General features: G+C 36.3%; 1 protein-coding gene and 1 long non-coding RNA gene across 12 annotated transcripts in view; both read left to right on the top strand.

Moving 5' to 3' along the window:
• The window catches only part of RBMS3 (RNA binding motif single stranded interacting protein 3), a 1,359,438-nt gene that overhangs the window by 1,133,023 nt on the left and 203,758 nt on the right, over window positions 1-22,657 (top strand). The gene's annotated exons all lie outside the window — the stretch shown is intronic.
• Window positions 18,060-20,205, top strand: LOC121034240 (uncharacterized). Its single transcript, XR_005792327.1, has 2 exons — window positions 18,060-18,456; window positions 18,509-20,205. It is a non-coding gene; the product is annotated as an uncharacterized LOC121034240 (long non-coding RNA).

Here is a 22,657-nt window from a genome sequence, read left to right as displayed (position 1 = left end):
CAAAATTCCATAACATATACAGACATGAAACATGAAGTAGTTACCTGAAATTTAAGATATACTGACATTGGCTTGCTGCCTACATATTATACTTTTTACTAAGCCTTAACAGAAACTTAAAAAGGTTTAGTTTTATAGAACCCTCACCTTAGCTTATTTAAAATTAAGCAACACAAATGACATAGAGATGCAAACTGGTGTCTGTGCTATAATAACCAAGTGCTGTCAAATGAGTACCATCAAATATTGTAGCAACAGTGGAATTCTTTGAAACTCTGTGGAGTTGAGTAGTTCATCATCTGGGTCTTTGAAACCATAATCTGTTAAATACAGGTTTTCGGTAAGACATCAGTTGTAATGATGTGTATCCTCTGTTTTGTTTTCTTCTCTTTTTCTAAGCATGTTGGATGGTATGATTCTTAAAGTTGGAGGTTTTGTTATTATCTTTTTCTGTAACTTCTTTAAGTATTTTGCAAATATTTCAGGCTTTTTTTTTTCTTAAGAAATGCCTTTGATTCACCAATGAGGGAAGCCAATCTCCATTAAGGAAATAATGGTGAATGCCTTTCAATGATCTATAAAGGGAGTTGACTTAATGCTAAACTATGTTCCAACATGAGAAGATCACTGAAGGAATTTCAAACACAGACGGTTGAAGCCATTCTAATATTCTGTAGTCCTCTGTCTTCCTCAACCATATAACCAGTTTCAAAACTGTCAACTCTTAACTTTTTTCTGAGTTATTTGAGAGCATATGCTTGAATTTTCCACATTTCAAAATTTGTCTTTAAATGCACAATGGGTACTCATATATCTACACTTAATAAATATTCCCTGCAACTTTCTTAGCACATCACGACAAACGATATTAATACTATCCTACTTAATGCCACTGGCACATCGGGAAAAATCGGAAAGGAAAGAACTCTTTTTCTCCAAGTCAATTTAAAACCTCCTTATTCATTTTAAATATTTCATTGCATTAATTTTTCAAAGCAACAAAACAAACATTCATCAAGTGAAACTAAGCATGACCCCCCTCAGATGGGTACATCTGTTGCTTTCCTGCTGTGTCCTTGAATAATTCATTTTAATACATTTAAAGTATACACTTCATTAAAATGAGCTACACTCGTTTACATATGAAATTTACATTGATGGAAAGCAAAATAAAAGCTGTTATAACGCTGACCCTGGAATTTTGTTACTGTCTGTGCTTTATTACTAGCTGCGTCTCCACGCCAATGGGCCCATTGAGAGCTCTTGTTACATCACCGACTATGTGGACAGTGTTACCCAGGATGGTTTAAAACCTTTTCCCCACAGCCTGTGTTCCTCATGAACACTTGTAACCATATTTGTAGTCACTGCATGTCCCTTTTAGTTCCCTCTGCTCACATCATATAATAGATGCACCAGGTATACTGAATGACATCTAGGAATCAAAGCCAACACAGAGAATACTAATGAGTTATAACTTCTCAAAAATTAATCAATGTGAGCTCATCCCATGCAGCGCAGGAAAAAATCTCCAGTTTTATTCACTCCCTATGCTTTTGAACTCTGTTAACTGATGATCTAAATGGTTTTGGAGGAAGAGATAATATTTTTCACCATTATAGCATTGTCTCCCTCCCCATCCATGTGGTAATGTGTTAAGCTTAGAAATGTTAAGACGAGGAAAGGAAGGGACAGAAACAATTTAGCAGTTGAAGACCCTCTGTTGAGGCTTCTCTTTCAAGGAACTTGCTTTTGAAGGAGAGCAGAGTATGTATATGCCCCCGTACATGCCACTTTGGTATGTGAATTATTTTCAGGTGAAGGCAGTCAAGACCCAGCAGATTCACGAAAAGCTTCTCTTTCTCTTTACTACCTAAAAGAACTTAGATAAGGGACCTGACTCAGAGAGAGGGCTATTATCAGAGATAATTTTTACCTGAATGACCTCCCTGTATGACAGGGCAAACGTAATCACCAATCATCTGCTCTTCTTATTGTCCTGCGAATTATCCTTCTCCTGTTTGAAGCCCCTGGTCCCTATCCCATTCCTTAGCTCAGGCTGGCATAGAAGCTTCAGTTGCCAGACTGGTCTTTGGGTTTGCATATTCTTAACATGCCCTGTGCACACATAATTATATTTCATTCTCTCTTGTTAAATTATCCTATGTGGCTTTGATTACTAGACCAGCCAAAGAATCAAGAAGGGTAGAAGGAGAATTTTTCTTCCCCAACAATTTCTCTAATATTTTTTTTATTAAACACACACACACACACACACACACACACACACACACACACACACACAAGTGGGGAGTGGCAAATACAGTTTCAGTGATACAGAATCAAAGGAATAAAATAATTTATGAGACGTTTCTACAGAAAATCTTATCTCATTATTTGGCAATCACCCATATCCCTATTTATGTGAAAAAAATCTCTACAGCATAAGATCATCAGATCTCAAGGGTTATAAACTAGAAGTATACTATAATACATACTTTTATATTCATAAGTAATTATGATAATATAATTTTAAAACTGCAATATTAGTTTTTTGAGGAGCCAGAACAGTTTATGTATGTTCAATATTGTCTATTTTTAAGTAAAAGTAAAGTTAAATTATAAAAAAAAATGTTTTAGTGGTGACCAGTAGACATTTTATGGGAATTATACTTGGGGAGCGTACACATTTTTCCACATCACAATACTTTAATCTATTACAGGGCTTGTCAAGAGAAGAATGCTCTGGAATCGCCCACCTAATATCTCCCTATTTATTTACTCACCTGTTTGATCCCTTTCCCCCACCTCACCTATAACCAAAATAAATAAGTGTGGTGTTATAGTCTTAATATTGAAAAAACTTGTATAAATAGTAAGCCTGTTAATGAAGGATAACATTATTTTTTTGAAACCAAATCAAGAACCAAACCTACAGTGTATCTTACATGAAAACAGCAATGGAGCTCAGTGTCCAAATAATTTTAAGAACCAATTGTGGTTCATTTGCACTGTATACACCATGCTTGAAGGACTGTGGCTCTTCATCTCAACCTCCTGGGTTTTTGTTTTAGTTTGCTTTCTTTGTGTCTAAGATTGAAATTAGATAATGACTGTGAAGATGCTTCACAAAAAATTCAACAGTATTGCATAAATGTAAAGAATTATCTTTAATGGCGGGATAGAGTACCGTGCCTCCACCCACTGCTCACCAAGGTGGTAGGTGAATGGTTTCTATTGAGAGGAAGTTTGTGGGCAAGAATGTTGAAGGTGAAAGCTGTAGTTGATAGGAACATCCATCACCTTAATGTAGTCTTTACAGATGGCAAACTGATGGGCTGTAGCGTTTCTTAGAATAGATCCAGAAAATGTATTTCATCGGTACGTTGACACAATTTCATATATATGACAATCTCAAACTACGGAGAAGTTGCAACAACAGAGAACATATTTTTAAGTCATTTGAGAGTCCGTTGCTGCCATAGTATATCTTCAAGATGTGGTGATTATTGTATTATTATCAAATGAGTAATGTTAAGAGTAGAATCACATTTAGGTGCGCCTGGATGGCTCAGTCGGTTAAGCATCCGACTTCGGCCTAGTTCATGATCTCGCTGTTCCCGAGCTGAAGCCCCACATCGGGCTCTGCGCTGATGGCCCAGAGCCTAGAGCCTATTTCAGATTCTGTGTCTCCCTCTCTCTCTCTCTGCTCCTCCCACACTTGTACTCTGTCTCTCTCTCTCTCTCAAAAATAAATAAACATTAAAAAATTTTAGAGTAGAATCACATTTAATTTGTCAATATTTGCACTAAGGAGTGAACAGTAAGTTATTTAATCTCTATATGCATTTATTTCCCTAAACTACTTGTGATTTTTTTTTTTACAAAAGCATGCAAGAATCATTAGGGACCACCTAATCCAAATCTATCATCACAGATAAGGAAACTCATGCCTGGTTAATTCATTTGCCTTGGACTGCCAGGTTGCATGTAAATTCCTTTATGTTAAATTTAAGAAATCCTGGTCTTTTTATCACTGGTCTTAAAGAAAAGCAAGACTACAATTTTTTCTGTGTCTTTTCTTTTCAAAAAGATTTAGTGGTGTTCATGTTTGGTGTAAAACTAATTGAGAAGAAAATTCTGACAGGAAAGGTACATACATGGATGTCAATCTTGAAGCCACTTTTAGAGTCTGTTTTTGACTTGAGCCAGGAAATTAACAGAGAAAAACAGGGTCACAAAACAGGCCCAAATAATTTATAATTAGTTTCCCAGTACATAGACTTATATTCTCTTTGGGTTAATGTTTTTTGAATATATGCCAAGTAATTCAAAGATAACCCAGAGCTTACTAATGGTAAAAAAGAAGGCTGTTTGTGTTTTAAGATCAATCACAGAAACTCTCCAAATTAGATAAGCCATATGCCAGTAATTGAGATTCAACTCTACTGTTATTACTCTTAAGAAATAGTAAAACTTTGGATGCAATGGCTGTACTTCTAACACTCTGACCTTTATGTTTTTAATAATGCTTCATTTTCTTAATATTTATGTCTAGAATCTAAAGATAGGCCATTTTTCTTTCTTGGAAGTTCCCTATTTCTGATTTCTTTCCTGTAGAAAGCCAGTTCTCTTTATTTTTTTAAAGTTTGTTTATTGATTTGAGAGAGAGACAGACAGAGACAGAGAGTGTGAGCAGAGAGAGAGGGAGAGAAAGAATCCTCAGCAGCCTCCACACTGTCAGTGTGGAGTCCCATGTGGGGCTGGAACTCACAGCCGTGAGATCACAACCTGAGCCGAAATCAAAAGTCAGAGGCTTAACTGACTGAGCCACCCAGGCGCCCCTGTTCTCTTTCAGAGCATGGAATGAAACCTCTGGTTGCTTTATGCCTTAAAGAAATGACAAAATGAATCTGTGATGTTCTTCTTCCAATATACAAATGAAGATGCCAGATGTGTTATCTAGTCTAATTAATAACATATCTTACTACAGTATACCATGCTTTCTTGGGAAAGACCAGTGTGTGTGGTATGTGTGGTATGTGTGTGTGTGTGTGTGTGTGTGTGTGTGTGTGTGTGTGTGATGTCAATGGTGTTTGTGTATGGGTGTGGTGCTTGTGTGTGTGGTGTATGTGTGTTTATGTGGTATATTTGTGGTGTTTGTGTGCATGCATAGTGTATATGTGTGTGTGTGTGTGTGTGTGTGTGTGTGTGTGTGTGTGTGTGTGATGTCTGTGGCAGATTCTGCTGAAATTCCCAGGGATACATACTGAATTGTATTAATTCTCTATTCTGAGGCTGCTGGTAGTGTTAAGTCCTTTTTGTTTACTATCTGTTCTGTGACTGGATTGTTAGATTTTTTTTTTTTTTTTACATTTATTTTTATTTTTGGGACAGAGAGAGACAGAGCATGAACGGGGGAGGGGCAGAGAGAGAGGGAGACACAGAATCGGAAACAGGCTCCAGGCTCTGAGCCATCAGCCCAGAGCCCGACGCGGGGCTCGAACTCACGGATTGCGAGATCATGACCTGGCTGAAGTCGGACGCTTAACCGACTGCGCCACCCAGGCGCCCCTGGATTGTTAGATTTCTAAGCACATTAACAACCGGCAAATACAAAGAGCTTCTTGTTGCCTCACATATATTCTAAGTCCGCTGAAAGTTTTCTCCCTTTCAGTTTAACTGCCCTCCAGTACCTGTTTTCAGCACTAATTTGTCTTCTAAATGTATGAGGAGTAGGAATGACTTTGAGAAGTAGCCTGTTCTTTTTCATTCCCGAGCATAATATATTTTTAAAAACCAGAGCTTTGATCCTAGTGTCATATTTCTCTTCTCAAACAGAGAACTGGATACGTACAGACAGAATCAGAACCCTCCAACAAAGAACCCAAGGAAAGAAATAGCACCATATTTTAAAAGAACAGACTTCATTTTTTTCATTTATTTCCTGTCATTCTGATATCACCTTGTCCCTGTGCAAGTTTTTCAAACCCGGCAAATGACGAAACGCCTCACCCATGTGCTGTCCTCTTGATGATCTAAGTTAGGGCAAAAGAACAGACAGAGGTGGGCTAATGTGAAAGATAATCCAAAAGTCACACACAGAAGTCTGTTTTAGAATGTATGATGTTTTGTGGAAGAGATAACTTGCGAACTTAGGATTATTGTGCATTTCCTATTGACCATACCAGCTGGCAGATCTTTTGTGAATAATGAAGGAAGACAGCCCAATTTTTAAACCTGCTTCACTAATTCTCATACTTGGTCAAAGACCTAACACAGAGTCCACAAAGAAATGTCACATATTATGGAGCAAGAAAGACTAGAGGAATCATGAGAACTTCACTTTCTTCACCAGGCCTCTTTATAGAATCCAGCTTAGTCTATGATGGACTGTTAATAATTACGACAAGGTAACGTCAGATTTCTGGACCAGCGTATATTCTCTCTTACTTTATTCAGGCACATCATGAATTCTGTTTCTTTTAGCACCTACTGATCATTCTGCGATGAGTTCTGAATGTTGATCAAGGAGCTATGCTTTTTAATGCTATTGCATTTTCCAAATTAAGTATTTACCAGTGAGTTTCTGTAAAGCATTTGGATTCTTTTGCAATGCAATTGAAGTGGATTTTTTTTTTCAATTTTATACATATCTGAATCTTGAACATCTGTACTCACTTTCGAATGTCAAAATTCATCAATTTTGACTATATGCATTATTAAGCTGTAAATCGAGTGTGTGTGAAAATATATGCTTTAATTTGCAAATAGACAATTAAGCAGGAAAACTTGTAGAAGCAGAGAAATAAATGGCATGTTTTACTTCCTTAAGAGGACAGCATTATAGAGTGTCCAAAGGGTGTGTGTGTGTGTGTGTGTGTGTGTGTGTGGTGGGGAGTGTTACAAGCATCTGTAATAAAATAGTAAAAACATAAACCTGTCAGCATCAGGATTGCTTTTTCATATCACAACATGACAAAAATGTCACTGCCTCACTGACTAAGCCACTGTCTTTTTCTGCTCTACATAAATCTGGCTTGTAAGCATTCCCAAATCCTTTCCAGAATGAGGCAGGGATTCTAATTCATTAATAAACAAAACTAAATGATATAAAATATTTTATATGATCTCTGCCAGACATAAAATCTTATTGGAGGATGATTTTGCACTGCCGTATTAACATTTAAAACATGTATAACCTATTGACCCTACAATCTTCTATATAGGGCTCTGTCCTACAGAAATAATAGCATATATGCATACAGATATTTGTACAAAGACATTCATGCAACATTGTTAGCAATATAAAAACCTGGTATTACAACTCAAATGTCTTTCAATTCAAAAAGTGATTTTTAAATGTTTTTCTTTAAACTTAGCAATGAAGTACTATGCAGGCAACTAGAAGAAAAAATGAATGAAATAGCAAATGTGACAACTTGGAAAGATGGTCTACTGCATGTTGTTAATGGGAAGCAAGGAGACTGTAGATCTCTAGATGTAGCTCAGTCTCACCATAGAAATAAAATACCATATGAACGTGTACGCACGTATGTCTGTGCGTGTGTGTGTGTGTGTGTGTCTCTGTGTGTGTGTGTGTGTGAGCTATCTAAATATATTGGTTTCTAGGGGCACCTGGGTGACACAGTCAGTTAAGCATCCAGCTTTGGCTCAGGTCACGATCTCACGGTTTGTGAGTTCGAGCCCTGCATTGGGCTCTGTGCTGACAGCTCAGAGTTTGGAGCCTGCTTCGGATTCTGTGTCTTGCTCTCTCTCTGCCCCTCCCCTGCTCATGCTCTGTCTCTCTGTGTCTCTCAAAAATAAATACACATTTTAAAATATTTTAATATATTGGTTTCTCAATATGTTATATGGGAAAAATAATAATTTCCCATTTTGAAATTCTATTCCTTTTCTTCCTCTCCCCTACATTTTAATTCTCATATTTGGTTTTTGTTTATCTAAAACCAAATGCAGTTCTTCCAAATTAGTGCCACCAAAATTTGAGTCAGAGCTGTTATACCCCACATATCACATTGATTGTATTTTAAAATATGGATGGTTTCAATATCCCAACACTGGTTTATTGTAGAACATAGGAATGCATGGTTTGTATCACTTGACTTCCCCCCCCCCCCCTTTAAAGCACAATTAACAGGACATCACTTGGTTATCACCACACTTCAGGATCTTCTGTGGCAAGTCAGGGCCATTTTTTTGTTCATTCTTTTTGCTAGCTATCTTAGCAGATAATGTTCATATTTTAATACCTCTGTGGATGAGTATCAAAGCCCCATAACTTCCTCGGCCTTCCTCCTTCCTGCCATTTGCTCACTGACCTTTTACAAATTTAATTATTTATACCCAATTTGGTTTCTTCTCTCTTTCTTTTTGCCTGCTAATGTATCTAATGTAGAATTGATATTGTCAACCATGCAGTGGAATGTGCTCCAGGAAATCTCTTGCCTTCTAAAGCCAGTGACAAATGAAAAGGAAAATGCCAAAGGATTTCGCAATTTGAAACACAGGGGATGAAATAAGAATGCATTGCTGAACTTATGGTGTAACACATTCATTTCCCTCCTACAGGGAAGAATTTTTCACAATATCTGGAGCAGGTCTCCTTACCAGCTATTCAGTAAAGCACCCAAACATAAGACTGATTCCCTAATCCTGCATCACTGTAAGAATGGGTTAAATAAGTTAATATCTGATCAACCCCGCTGCTTATAATAAGACATCACAGTGCGGCTTATCCTATTGCCTGTTTGTCACTTAGACCTGTTCTGCCATTTTGAGAAGAATTAAATCATAAAGGGAGAAAAGAATATAAAAAGCCCGAGAAATGGGGAAGATTAGTAGATGACAGTAGCAATTCTGGTATTTTAATGAAGTTAAGACTCTTATGTAAAAAGGCATATTAACAATTCCTCCTGAATTCTGTTCAATCAAAGACATTAATTAAATTGTCATGAGGAAATGTTGATCACAAATGTGATTTGTTACAGCGAGAGAAAAGAACCTCAATGTGGATTCCTGTTAGTTCTCCTTATCTGTGGAGTGATTCAAAGACCTAGCTAGTGATTTACTTTCATTTATTGATTTACTTTTATTTCCTGACAGTCATAAACCTGCAGAAGATAAAGTAAAACTTAAGGGTCACAAGATAGTCATTTGTCACTATCTCAGTCTTCAAAAGTTGAGAAGAAGGAAGGAAGGAAGGAGAAGGAGAAGGAGAAGGAAAGAAAGGAAGAAAGAAGGAAAGAGGAGAGAAAAGAAAACAGAAAAGCCGAAACTTTGTTGGCAAACCAATGAAAGAAATGAGAGGGGTGCCTGTGCGACCCAGTCGGTTAAGCATCCGACTCTTGATTTTAGCTCAGGTCCTGATCTCATGGTTTGTGTGTCTGAGCCCCTTGTCAGGCTCTGCGCTTAGTGTGGAACCTGCTTGGGATCTCTCTCTGCCCCAGCCTGCTCACTCCCTCTCGCTCACTCACTCTCTCTCTTTCTCTGTCTCCCTCTCCCTCCCTTCAAAAATAAATAAATAAACTTAAAAAAAAGAAAGAAAGAAAGAAATGAAAAAGTCACCTAAAATTCTTCCCTAAAAATTCAGTTACTGTTCAGAAATTTACTCCCTTCATTTCATCATGATATTTTTGGATCATGGGAGGTGTAACTTAGGTATAACTATTTTTTCACATGATTTTGTTCTTGTTTTCTCCACAAAAAGATACGAATATGATGATAGCACTGATATATCAGAAGTCTTTAAATTTCCATTTCTATACTCTAACTTCAATGAGTTTCGTCCTCTTTTCCCCAAATTGGAAGTGAACAGAGGAATCCGTGTTTAAAGGGTATATAAAACAATATTAAATGTAAGGTTTTGGAAAATATTAAAGAAATTCATACTTAAATTTTTTTAAATGTGGATTTGGTTCTTTGTCATCTAAGAATCTATTCTCATTTTTTTTTAAGTTTATGTATTTATTTTCAGACAGGAGAGCATGAGCAGGGGAGGGGAAGAGAGAGAGGGAGAGAGGGAGTCCCAAGCAGGCTCCACGCTGTCAGTGCAGAGCCCAACATGGGATTTGATCTCAGAAACCGCAAGATCATGACCTCAGCTGCAGTCAAGAGCCAGATGCTTAACTGACTGAGTCACCCAGGTGCCTCACTTCTCGTTATTTTAGTGTTATTGTTCTATCAGTAATAATAATTGTAAAAATTCCTAGACACATTCCATGCATCTATGTTTTGTGTGTTATAGGAGCTTACCATTTGTACATGTGCATGTGTGTATAACTTTTTACTTGAGGATAAGACAATAAATCATTGATTTATTGCTAGTAATGGGTCTTTGACTATGTCAATACCTACGGCCAATTTTCACTACTGAAGTTAAAAGTTTATCTCCTCTGTCACTGATTAAGATTTTGTTTTGTTTTGTTTTTCATAAAAGGCAATGGGAAGCAGCTAATTTCAGAGCTGACATCTTTTGTTTTTCTGAGAGTGTTCCTAACTTGTCACATATTTTTTAGGGACTAGGACAATGTCCACTTTCTGGACAGTCCTCTTTAAGGTTTGATGATTGTAATGATTAGTAAAATACTGCTATTTTCTGTGAAAACACCATTGCGAAGCTGAAATGCTTTCTAGTAAATGAAGAAAAGAGCTTTCATCCTAGGAATTTTGGAGGGAGAAAAAAAGTGCATCAGCAACATCTGTTTGAAATAATGATTCTCTCCCTGCTCCCACCCCCATGTTGGTTTTGAAGTGTTTCTTCCATTGGTTAGACATTTTCAGGTTCTGTTTATTTCATTTTACTATGGTGTTAACATAATGTATTAAGGGATTTCCTTGTGTTCTTATTCAGGAAATATTTTAAATTTCTTTATCAGAGTCAATAGGCCGTTATGGTTAGAGATGTAAAGTAATAGCATAGTTCCTGGATTATAATGTACACTAAGCCAATAGAAATTATTCTTTTCATCCTGATGGTAATTAACATAATGTTCCCTTATAAAGATACTAATCTTGGCAAGGTGATTTGGATGAATAAGTCAAAAGATGTGAGTGCCTGGGTGGCTGAGTCGGTTAAGGGTCCGACTTCGGCTAGGGTCATGATCTCACAGTTTGCGAGTTTGAGCCCCACAATGGACTGTGCTGTCTCTCACAGTTTGCGAGTTTGAGCCCCACAATGGACTGTGCTGTCAGCACAAAGCCTGCTTGGGATCCTCTGTCCCCCTGTCTCTCTGCCCCTCCCCCACTCGTGTTCTTGCTCTCTCTCTCAAAAATAAATAAACATTAAAAAAGAGAGAGAGATGTGGTAAGCAAGGTCTAAATTGAGGTAGGTAATCTTTTTGCTCTAATGTTCTCTGTATCTTCAGTTAAAATTATTTTATTTCTAATTTAAATTAAACTTCTTCTGGGTTTTCTTGGTGTTGCCTAGGAAGCGTTATATACTTACATGTCATAGCAGGTTTTTTCTGCTTTAGTAAGTGGTTGAAATATTCAAACTATCTTGCAACTGTTTCGCATTTCACAAATCTTCAGGGTGAAATTTCAGACAAACATATAAACACATGGGTATATACGTATGTGTGTATATGTGTGTGTGTTTATAAGTTTTTTTCTCAAATAAGACAATAATAAGGATTAAAGTAAGCAAATGAGTATTTCTCTTATCATTCTTGAAACTTTTTTCATCCCAAATAACAGATTCATAATATACTGATACTTATTTTTTATTACTTTTAGTTTTTATAACATGTTAATTACTTATTTTAGAAACCAGTAGAAAATACACCTAAGTATTAAGTTCTCCCTATTGAAGTGTATTACTTACTTTTTGATTGTGTATATTTTTCCAAACTCATTTCTTTGATAATGTACATTTTTCCCATATGTACACACATACACATATATATATATGCATTTGTCCTCAATTTTTTGCCTAGGTTAAACTTATCAGTCATTCTTTATTTTTAATATATTTTATATTATAACTGAGAGCCAGATACCAGTTCAAAATGTAGTAAATATTTTACAACCAACTCTGAAAAACTTTATTCATGTTATTAAAAATATTTATATAAGATTCTTTGCACAGCAGCCCAAAAAATGCATGAGTTAGGACATCTTTCAGGAAAGTATCGGTCCCTCCGAAAACCATGTTATGCTATACAAAGATTCAAAGTTGGTATCTTATTTTCCATATTTTGTGGAGTTTCTAGTGAGCCATACGAACTTAGAAGTAACTAATACTAGTTTAAGAAGGCAGATATTTAATACATACATAGTTCTTTGTTATGTGCTCCTTGCTGCAGAAGATAGTTTCACAATGAGTATTCCTTGAAAACCCCAAGTGGCTTTTTAGGAAGTAAGTATGCCTAGTTAAAGCAAGATGAGATTAGGCCCTTGGCAATGAGTTGGTTCTAACATTGTAGTTTTAAAAAGTTTTCACATTACAGTTTTAAAATTTATCTTTCATTTACATAATTCTCACTGTAAGAAATTGAATAATCAGGACTATATGGAGTAAATTATATGTCCAAACATTTTTCTATGCCTTATTAAGCACATACAGATTTAGACTGTAAAGGGAATTACATTATGTAAATATTTTGAGCAACTTATCTTTGGTTGACAATATGTAAGATAGATCCAACTCATTCTTTCGAATGGCTTCATAGTATTCAGTCGCATGGATACAGTATAATTTACTTGGCAATCTCCCTATTTTTACTATAATAAAAATAATAAAAATTTATATTTTAAAAACTTCCATTTATTGAGAGCCTAAGTTATTTATATGTATATCATTTATACCCTATAGCACCCTTAAAATTGGAAACAATACTTCAAAGAATATCTTTACATGAACATGATTTTATATATATATACACACACACACACACACACATACACACACATATATTTATTCTGATCACTAGAATTACAGAGTCATAGAGTAAACACATTTAACATATAGATAGATTATGCTCATTTGTCTCTCCAATTTATAGAAAATTTGAAACTGGAATATTTAATTTCAGAAGTGTTCATGATTTTATAGATAAACATAGAGATGAATTTTTCAGGATCTTTCCATCATTAGAAATTCCTTCCAAAAGAACCTGTTAGCTTTGATGCTTCCCAAATGAACTAGACTAAAGTAACCTAAAATAACTTCTTGGGACCAGATGCACTTGAGAGTATGGTCCAATGTTATTCATAACCTTAAAAGCTCTTTTTGTCTTTTTTCATTGCTCTTATTATTTACGTGCTCCCAGAAAATATATTTTATTTTATTTTTATTTTTATTTTTATTTTTATTTTTTTAGATTTTAAAAGCACTGGTTGAATCTCTTTGTTTGGAAAAAAGACATCATGAGCAGTAGTATAGTAATCAACTATTGTATCGGTACTAAAGTCCAGGCACAGTTGATTAGATGCCTGTTCATCTCCATTTCCCAACCCCCAGCAGTTTGCTTGAGGGGAGGAGGATGCATTTTGTCTCATCTCCAACTGCAGCATAAGCTTAGAGCAGATTTAATTGTCACATTACTTTACTTTAGATGCAGGAACAAACATCCACCTGGTCACATAAGGTAATTCCTGATTGCAAAGCCTCCTACCTGCCCTCTCTTTCCCACACATATCCAAACCCTGAGATTACCTGCTTCAGCTACTTTGCAACTACTCTTAATTGTAATCTGTTTTCAGTGTTAAACACTCCCAACCGTGGTCATATTTTCTTTTTCTTCCTCCTCTTTCTCCGTAGGAAACAATACACTGTTATGTATAAGAGTGTAGATTTGGATGCATGGGCGGCTCAGTCGGTTAAACCTCGGAATCTTGATTTCGGCTCAGGTCATGATCTCGCAGTTTGTGGGATTGAGCCCCACATTGGGCTCTGTGCTGACAGTGCAGAGCCTGCGTGGGATTCTCTCTCTCCCTTTCTCTCTGCTTCTCTATCCTTCATGAGTGCATGTGCGCTCTCAAAAAAAGAAAAAAAAAAGGGTACCGACTGAAGCGACATCTGGTGAAAAGTTGAAGGCAATTAATTTAATCCCTCAAAGCCTGAGTTTGTTATAACAGGGTTAGAACGAACATTAAAGAGTATTGCGAGCTTTAAATTGGATAGTGCATCAGCTATTATTGTGGCTATTACTGGTTTCCTGTCATAACTCAGTAGAAGTGAATTTTTAACCATGTCATGGTCCATGGGATCAGGGTGCAAGGTAAATGCTCACTTTCAGGAATCCAGGCCTTTTCCATTTGATGTCTTAATCATTTTTAGGCCCTCTCAGTCCTTTGCTGGATCCTCTTCTTTCCAGTTTGCAGGCAAAGAAATAGAGAGAGCATGGAACATTGTCTAAGTTGCAAACCCAAAGGTCATGCACATCCTCCCTCACACATTTCATTGGACAGAAATCCATCATATGACCCAATCTTCTTAATGCAGAAGAGCAGGGAAATGTAATCTGTTTGTATGCCCAGGAGGAAGAGAACACAGATGTTGGTGAACATTTCAGCAAGCCTCTGCTGTGATTATCACTTGGATATAAAATCAACATATTTTTGTTAATTGGCACAACCTCTAAGCATTCCTTTGATGGTTGTTTGCTTTGTTGAAGTTTAACAAAGCCAAATCCAGAAATCAAAGGGTCTTGCAGTGATTGGAAACAATTTAACACAAAGATGTTACAAATGCTTAAAATTTATAGCGCTTTGTATTTTTACCAAAAAAAAAATGAACATTTAAAAATAGTTATTTTTTATACCCAAAAATCTTTCATGAGCCATAATAATTGACACAGAGTACATGAGTCATGTTTGGCCCCAGTTGGCACCTAAATTAATATACAGATTAAAGAACTGGTAAGTGGAAAATAAATCAGATATCAAATATCCCTGTTTAGTTATCTTTATTTTACTCTTTATTTTTAATTAAAATGTGTTGCATTTCTAAATTTTTAAAAAGTGTATTTTGAAGACAGAAACTGAATTTAGTAATTGTGTGTTCTCTTAAATTTTTATTGCTTCTGATCGAATCTGAAAGTGGAAGTCACCATGCATTTGGGAAAGAAAACTTCAGAAACAGGAAATGCTTTTGGTCAGCATACCTAATATAGAAAAGTAGGTTTATTAATACAATTTCGTCTTCCATTTTGGAAGATGATTTTCCTAGGGAGAAATATGTCTATATGGGCCAATGGGGAAAGAGAATAGACCAACTGAAATAATTTTTGAAAAGAAATAGAATATTAAAATAAACAGAGTCATCGTAGATGCGGTAAACTACTTCAGTACTGCTCTTGAAGCCAATATGTTATTGAACCACCCACACAACCATCCATCCATTCCTTTTTTCATCCATGTAGTGAGTATTTAGGTTAGATCTTGTTACAGAAAGTTTTCCTTAATATTAGGTTCAGTGTTATAGCAGTTTTTGATTTAGGTTTACGTATACAGAGATATGTAAATGGATATAAATAATGAGAAAGATATAATTCAATCAGTAAAACATTAGATGTTGTATTGTCTTATAATGAAAAGTTTATTTGAAATGCAAGTTTTGTTATTTTTCGTGAAAAAACTTAACTCGGAGCAGTAACTAGTCAATTACCTCCCAGGAAAGTTGTATCAATCTTGTCTTCTGCCAACTATATGCAGTAGGATTTTTCTATCTTTTCTTTAAGTTACCAGTTTAAAAGTTTTGGTCACTTAGTGGGTAAAATATAATCCTAATTGTAATTTTTTTATAACTGTGAGGTTGTGTAGGTTTTTTTCATATCCTTTGTTCACATGTGCTTTCTGTGATTTTTCTCTTACTAAAACTTACTGATTTTTCCAGGTGACCTTTGATACCACTTAAACGCTGCTGATGGCATTTCTCAGTAATCCAGGCTTTCATTGATATCAACCATGTACTTATAAAAGTTTTGTTGTTAATGGTAATCTGTAAACAGAGATGCTTTGACAAATGCGAATAAAATTCAATTTACTTGATTTTCTACACAAAGATTGCATTGGGATAAGCAAAACACTATTTATTAGGCTACAGTCAATCAACCATACCATAAATATTGATTAACTTCTTCAGAAATCCAAACCTGATTAGTAAATAATTATCAGTATGCCTCTTATTTACTTGGCATCCTCTGAAAACATGATAGGCTTCCTTACTTGGCCTCATGCGGAGTAAGCCTAAATTAGTTATTTTTAATCTAACGGTTCAGAAAATCATATTTTCTCCATACTAGTTACCTTTGCCTTCCTCAAAAGCAGGAGTGTTGAGTTTTACTTTCTGAAACTTACATAACTGGAATGTGATGTAGTGGAGTTTACATTAAAATTGCGTTAAGTAATTCTGATGAAATAAATTTCAAAGCAGGCAATTTTAGTAAAATAAAAAAGGAAATACATTCCATTGTCACTCAACACAATAAAAAAAAGATATCAGAGATTTGTACCCTGTTCCTGGATTGACAGTGTTAAGTCAAACATCACGTGTTCTAGTCCCGTTTCTTTCTCCAGGGACAACTGCCCTCTCACCTAATGGAGCGAGCATTATCTTCCGTTTATCTCATCGGTTATCTTCCGTTACCGCATCCCTAGAGTCTTACTAAAGGCTCACTAGTACATATTTTAGGCTCTGCGGGCCATAAATAGTCTGCTGAACCTTCTCAACTCTTTCCATCAACAAAGTGTAAATGAATCGAGGTAGCTGTGTTCCAGTAAAACTTTACCTTACGAAGAGGTATCAGCCCAGATTTGGCCCACAGGCCAACTGTGGCCAACTCTTGACACATAGTATTAGCCGGTGTGTTTCTTAAAATTTTGTAATAGCATCAAAATATATTTTGGCATGTTCTTACTCTGAACATCAGGGTTTTGAGATTTATATTTGTACATGTCGATCTCATTCGTTCACTTAGCATGCAATGTAAAATTGTTTATCTTCTCTTTTAATGATGGGTATTTATTTGTTTGCAGTTTTCCACTGTTTCAGCAAAGCGGCAGCGATCATTCTTTATCTTCTTTCCCTGTGTATATGTGCAAAAGATGCCCAAAGGTACTGCAGTGGTATTCAGAATACTTATCAGACTCTGTGTGTCTAAGTTAGCAGCTCAAAAGACATGTGCTAGTAGATGAAAATCAGGGATAGCTTAAATCTCAGTGAACTTTTCTGGTGAATCTGGACAGCATCAAAGGGTTGAGGCTATTCTCTTTTTCCGCAACCCCTCATATTAAATATTAGATAATGAAAATGGTGAATTGAAACACTGTGATTGATATATTTAATTTTTATATTATCAGAACACAGAGGATTTTTTGAGGGGGTGGGGCATAGGGAGAGAGAGAGAGAGAGAGAATGCATCTTAAATGGGCTCCATGCCCAGAGTGGCATGCCTGATGTGGGACTCAATCTTACTGCCTCACTATTGTGAGATCATGACCTGTACCAAAATCAAGAGGCTGATGCTTCACTAACTGAGCTACCCAGACATCCCAGGCTTTATTTTTAAAGGTAGAAATCTGAATTATTTCTGGCTGAAAAACACAGACCTTTCCTGCCAAGGACTTTGATAATTTCCGTGATAATCTGCAGTGGTTCAATCAAGTACCATTTTATGTTTGCTTAATTTTATGTTTCCTTTTGTGTTCAAGCCAGCTAACTGAAAAGATAGCATTTATTCAAGATTCATAAAAACAGAATACAAGTTTTCTTTTTTGACCTAAGACTCTTCTGTCACCAGATAGGTTTGATCTGCAAGATTATATCCTTCTGAGTTCTTTGCCTATAATTCAGATAAACTGCCACTGGATAGACAGTGGAAGTGATACTTTCTGAAATAATGCACATGATACCACAAAATTCCAGGAGTATAAGAGAATACACACAAAAAAGTAACTCTTGGGGCACCTGGGTGGCTCAGTCTATTAAGTGTCCAGCTGTTGACTTCAACTCAGGTCACGATTTCACAGTTTGTGAGTTCGAGCTCCACATCAGACTCTGTGCTGGCAATGCGGGAGTGTGCTTAGGATTCTCAATCTCTCCCTCTCTCTCTGTTCCTCCCCCGCTTGTGTGCTCTGTTTCTCTCTCTCTCAAAATAAATAAATCAACTTTAAAAAAAAAGGAATTCTCCCTTGACTACTTCTCTCATGAGATTCTTCAGCCCTTTTCCAGGGACATCCAGCACCCAGACCAATTGTGTTTTGTGATTGGAATAGATTGGCTTCCTGCAGAAGTACACATGAAACACACATGTTCATGTCTTCCCTTATCATTTCTCTACCAAAATAAAATGCATTATCCCAACAACCAAAGTATATTGTTACTTTTGATCATTGATAGGTATTTTCAGAGAAAGTTGTTATGAAATACAAGCATCTAGGCACAACTTGATTTTTCTCTCATTTTCTAAAATTTTGCTTAGATTATGAAAAGTTTATTGATTCATTATCTATAACATTTTCTAAAATTTTGCTTAGATTATAGAAAGTTTATTGATTCGTTATCTATAACTTTTGCTATTTTCAATGGGTCCTAGAATTTTGTGTTTGTATATGTACTATATAACCATGAATTCATATGTAAGCTCTAAGTCTCCTGGTATTTCAATCTGTTTTTCAGGTTTGTTTCTATACCTAGAAATGGTCTACAAAGCTCTTGGAAAACAATCAGTGTTTTTACATGACCCCAACACATGCCAAAACAGTAGTTACTCAATGCCTAAGTACATACGGCAAAGCCAGCAAACAGACTTATAAATAAGGGACATAAATTTAAGCATCATTTCTGTTTACAACTGGGTGATGTTTTCATTATTACGTGGTAAGCAAACTATCTGTAAGAGACTACAACTTTTTTTTTTTTATGTATTGTGTAGCCAGGATATCAGGATAGCTTTCTACAGAATTATTCTCTGGAAAGTGGAGAACAACTTCAAGAGAGGATCTGAACAATAAGAACATTTTATGTTTTCAAGACACTGAAAAGCAGGCTGACAACTAAGGCTAATTCTGAGATTTTTGACATCAGAGCCATAGAAGAAAAAATAACTGGGAGTGTTTGCATTTATCATTAAGTTCTTACTTTATTTTTCGTTCTTGTTGCTTCTGGCCACATCAGACTTTTGGTAGAAAGTGTACCTTTTTTTATTGTTCTTTGGAAATAGAAACCTGAAAGAAGTAATCAAGAATAGACTATGGCTGGCTGTGCTTCTCAAAACTCAACTGCTACTTGGCTCCTAGGGAACATTATTTCCCCATTACATGTTCATTCATGAGTCATTAATTCAAACTCAAATATATGACTGTCATTTTACAAGCTATGCAAGGGAGATAATCCTTAAGTCACCGGGCTTGAGGCTTTCTTGTGTGCATTTTATCAGGCCAGTAGGTGCCCTTCTCTTTTGCACATTTGCTTGGACACACTTCATTCATCAGAAGATTCTGTGCCATTTGCCACTTCCAAGTCCGAGTATGTGACTGCAAGAATTAGAGAGTTTTATTCCTCCCTTCCTTCAGACTAGTGAATGCCTAATTTTAAACAAACTATTTCTGCCAGTTTCTCGGTTTAATCCCTGTTGCCGTGATTAAGTAGTCCAAAACATTCTTCAATGACGTCTGAGGCTTTGGAATTTAAAAGTAAATTGCTTCGGGGAAAAACAAATCAAACTTGCATTTCAGACCTACAGAAAGTGCATTAAAACATATTACGCTGCACTTTCTTGGTGGAATAAATTGAGAGTCACAGTAATGTTTCTTCTAGCAATGTCAGATTCTGAGACACTTCGATTAATTTTGGCTTTAGATTGAGTTTCTCTCCAACACTCCACTCTCTATTTGATGTGTCTACATTTTTCATTGTATCCAATGGCAATTTATGCCATAAATTATTGGCTTTGGATCCAAAAACTCAGAGTAGAAAGGTGAGGCAATATACTAAAAAGAGTGCATGGAGAAGATACGGATTTGATTTGATTTCCCATTACTGATTTGCTATGGGACACTGGGAACACTGTGCTACCTTAGCGGGCCTTCATTTGTACCACCCTTCCTGTCCATCTGTGATGGTGTCATGGCTGTTGTGTTACCTGTGAGGTATCTTCTGGTGTGAGATGGTGGGGTTGGTGGTAAGAAACACTCTAAACCCCTCCAGTGTCACCTAGGTACCTTGCATGCCCTGTTTGAGAAAGTGAAAAAGAACAGCTTAGTACAGTGTGGTTTTGGGGGGAATCCATTGCATTTTGTTGCTTAAATCAAGAAATTAAATACCTTACTTTTTCTAGCAATAAAGAGGAAATTAGTATTTACCTTTTAATTTACATTAAAAGTTATGTTGCAGGGGCACTGGGGTGGCTTAGTCGGTTAAGCATCTGATTCGTGATTTCAGCTCAGGTCATAATCTCACAGACATGAGATCGAGGCCTAGCTGGGCTCTGCAGTGAGCAGGGAGACTGCTTAAGATTCTTGCCTTCTCCTTCTGTTCCCCCGCTGCTTGCATATGGTCTCTCTAAAAAAAAAAAAAAAAAAAAAAGTTGCAGTTTAAATTTTAAAGTTTATTGTACTAAAGTATAACATATTTACAGAAAACTGTGCATATTATAAATAGCTTGATAAATTTTCACAAGCTGACTATAGCAACACCCACAAGAAGCAATACATTACCAGCCCCCAAAATGACCCCTCATGATCTCTCCTTGTCACCACCCTTCCACCCCCTAAGGATAACTATTATCCTAACTTTTAACACAGACTAGCTTTATCTGTTTTTGTGCATTATATAAGTGGGATCTTATAATCTGAACTCTTTTATATCTGATATTTTACTCAAAGAGGTTGGTAAGATTCACCCATACTATTCCCTGTAGATATAGATTATCCATTATCATTGTTGCATAGTACCCTTTAGGGCGAATATGTCATAATTTTTCCATTCTAATGTTGCCAGGCATTTAGACAGTTTCCAACTTTTGCCCATTACTAACAATGCCACTATGAACATTCTAGCATGCCACGTTATAGACTTTTCTACAATGATAGAAATATTCAGTATCTGTACTGTCTGATATGGTAGCGCTAGCCACATTTGGCTACTGGACTCTTGAAATGTGGTTAGTGGGACTGAGGAAGTAAGCTTTTAATTTTAGCAAATTTTAATTAATTTAAATTTAAATAGTCACATTTGGACAGTGGCTACCATATTGAATACCACAGTTCTAGAACATCACTAGGTGAACACATGTACTCATTTCTATTGGGAATTATTTCTGTTATACCTAGGAGTAGAATTGCTTGGTACAGAGTGTGCACGTGCTTAGCTTTTAGTAGATATTGCAAGCAGTTTTCTACCAGTTGTGTTTAGTTGACTTATTTACATTCCCATCAGTGTTTGTGAGTTCTAGTTTTTCCACATCCTAGATAATACTTGGTATGGTCTGTTAAAAAAATGTTAACCATTAATGGCTTGACTTTTATAGGTGTCTCCATACTCATCCCACTCCCATTCTTGGCTCCTTCCAATCTAGTCTTCACAAGAGTCAGATTTTTTCAAAAGTACAAATTACGTAAGAGTAACTCTTTGCTTTAAGTCTGTTACCAACTTTCCATGGTCTTTCCAATAAAAGCCAGGATCTCATCAAAGTAATATAACTTTGGTCACTATTCCAGTATCACCACCTTCTACCCTCCCCCAACCCCATTACATTATACAACTCTCCGTGGCTCATTCAACAAGCCAGATTCTCTTTTTGCCTTTTGAACTTTGTGCTTTCATGGCTACTGTCTGGAAAGTTCTGCTTCATTCCCCCTTCTCAGCCTTTCCTGGTTTTACCTTGTGTGCCATTCACATGAGCACCAATCTTCTCTCTTGTTTCTCATGTTTTAATGTCACCCCTTTAGTGATACCTGCTCTACCCATCTATACACCCTCACCTTTAATGTTCTAACAGGTTATTTGCTTTCTCTCTTTTTCAAATATCATCACTACTTACAGTCATTCATTTGGCTATTTGTTTACTTACCTTACCCGTATCTCTCTCTCACAAAACTAGGTTATAAATTTAATGATTGTAAGGACATGTTTCTTCTGTTCATGACTCTGGCAGGGAAAATAATGCTCCCCCCCAAAGATATCCAAGTCCCAATACCCAGAACCTAGAAAGATGTGATGAGGGAAGGTTAAAGTTGCTAATCAACTGACCTTAAATAGGGAAATTATCCTAGATTACCTGTGTCAGTTCAATGTAATTACAAGGATTCTTCTAAAAGTGGAAGAGGAAGACAAAAGAAAAAATCAGAGTGAAAGGCAATGAGAAGGACTTGACCCACTGATGATGGTTTTGACAATGGAGGAATGGGGACATGAGCCAAGGAATGTGAGCGACCCTAACAAAGCAAAAAAAAAAAAAAAAAAAAAAAAGGCAAGGAGTTGTGTTCTCTCTTAAAGCCTTCAGGAAGAATAGAGCCCTGATGACACCCTGATTTTAGTCCAGTGAGACCCATATCAGACTTCTAACCTGCAGAACTATAAGATGATGAATTTGTGTTTTAAGCTACCACATTTGTGGGAATTTGTTACACCAAGAGAAAACTAATACCATACCTAACTAGAATATAGCATGTCAAAAGTAAAAAAAAAAAA

Source organism: Herpailurus yagouaroundi, unplaced genomic scaffold (genome assembly GCF_014898765.1).
Source record: "Herpailurus yagouaroundi ecotype Mexico unplaced genomic scaffold, PumYag 159, whole genome shotgun sequence".
NCBI lineage: Eukaryota > Metazoa > Chordata > Mammalia > Carnivora > Felidae > Herpailurus > Herpailurus yagouaroundi.
The sequence above is the reverse complement of the archived record's forward strand: the minus strand, read 5'-3'. Positions and strand labels throughout refer to the sequence as shown.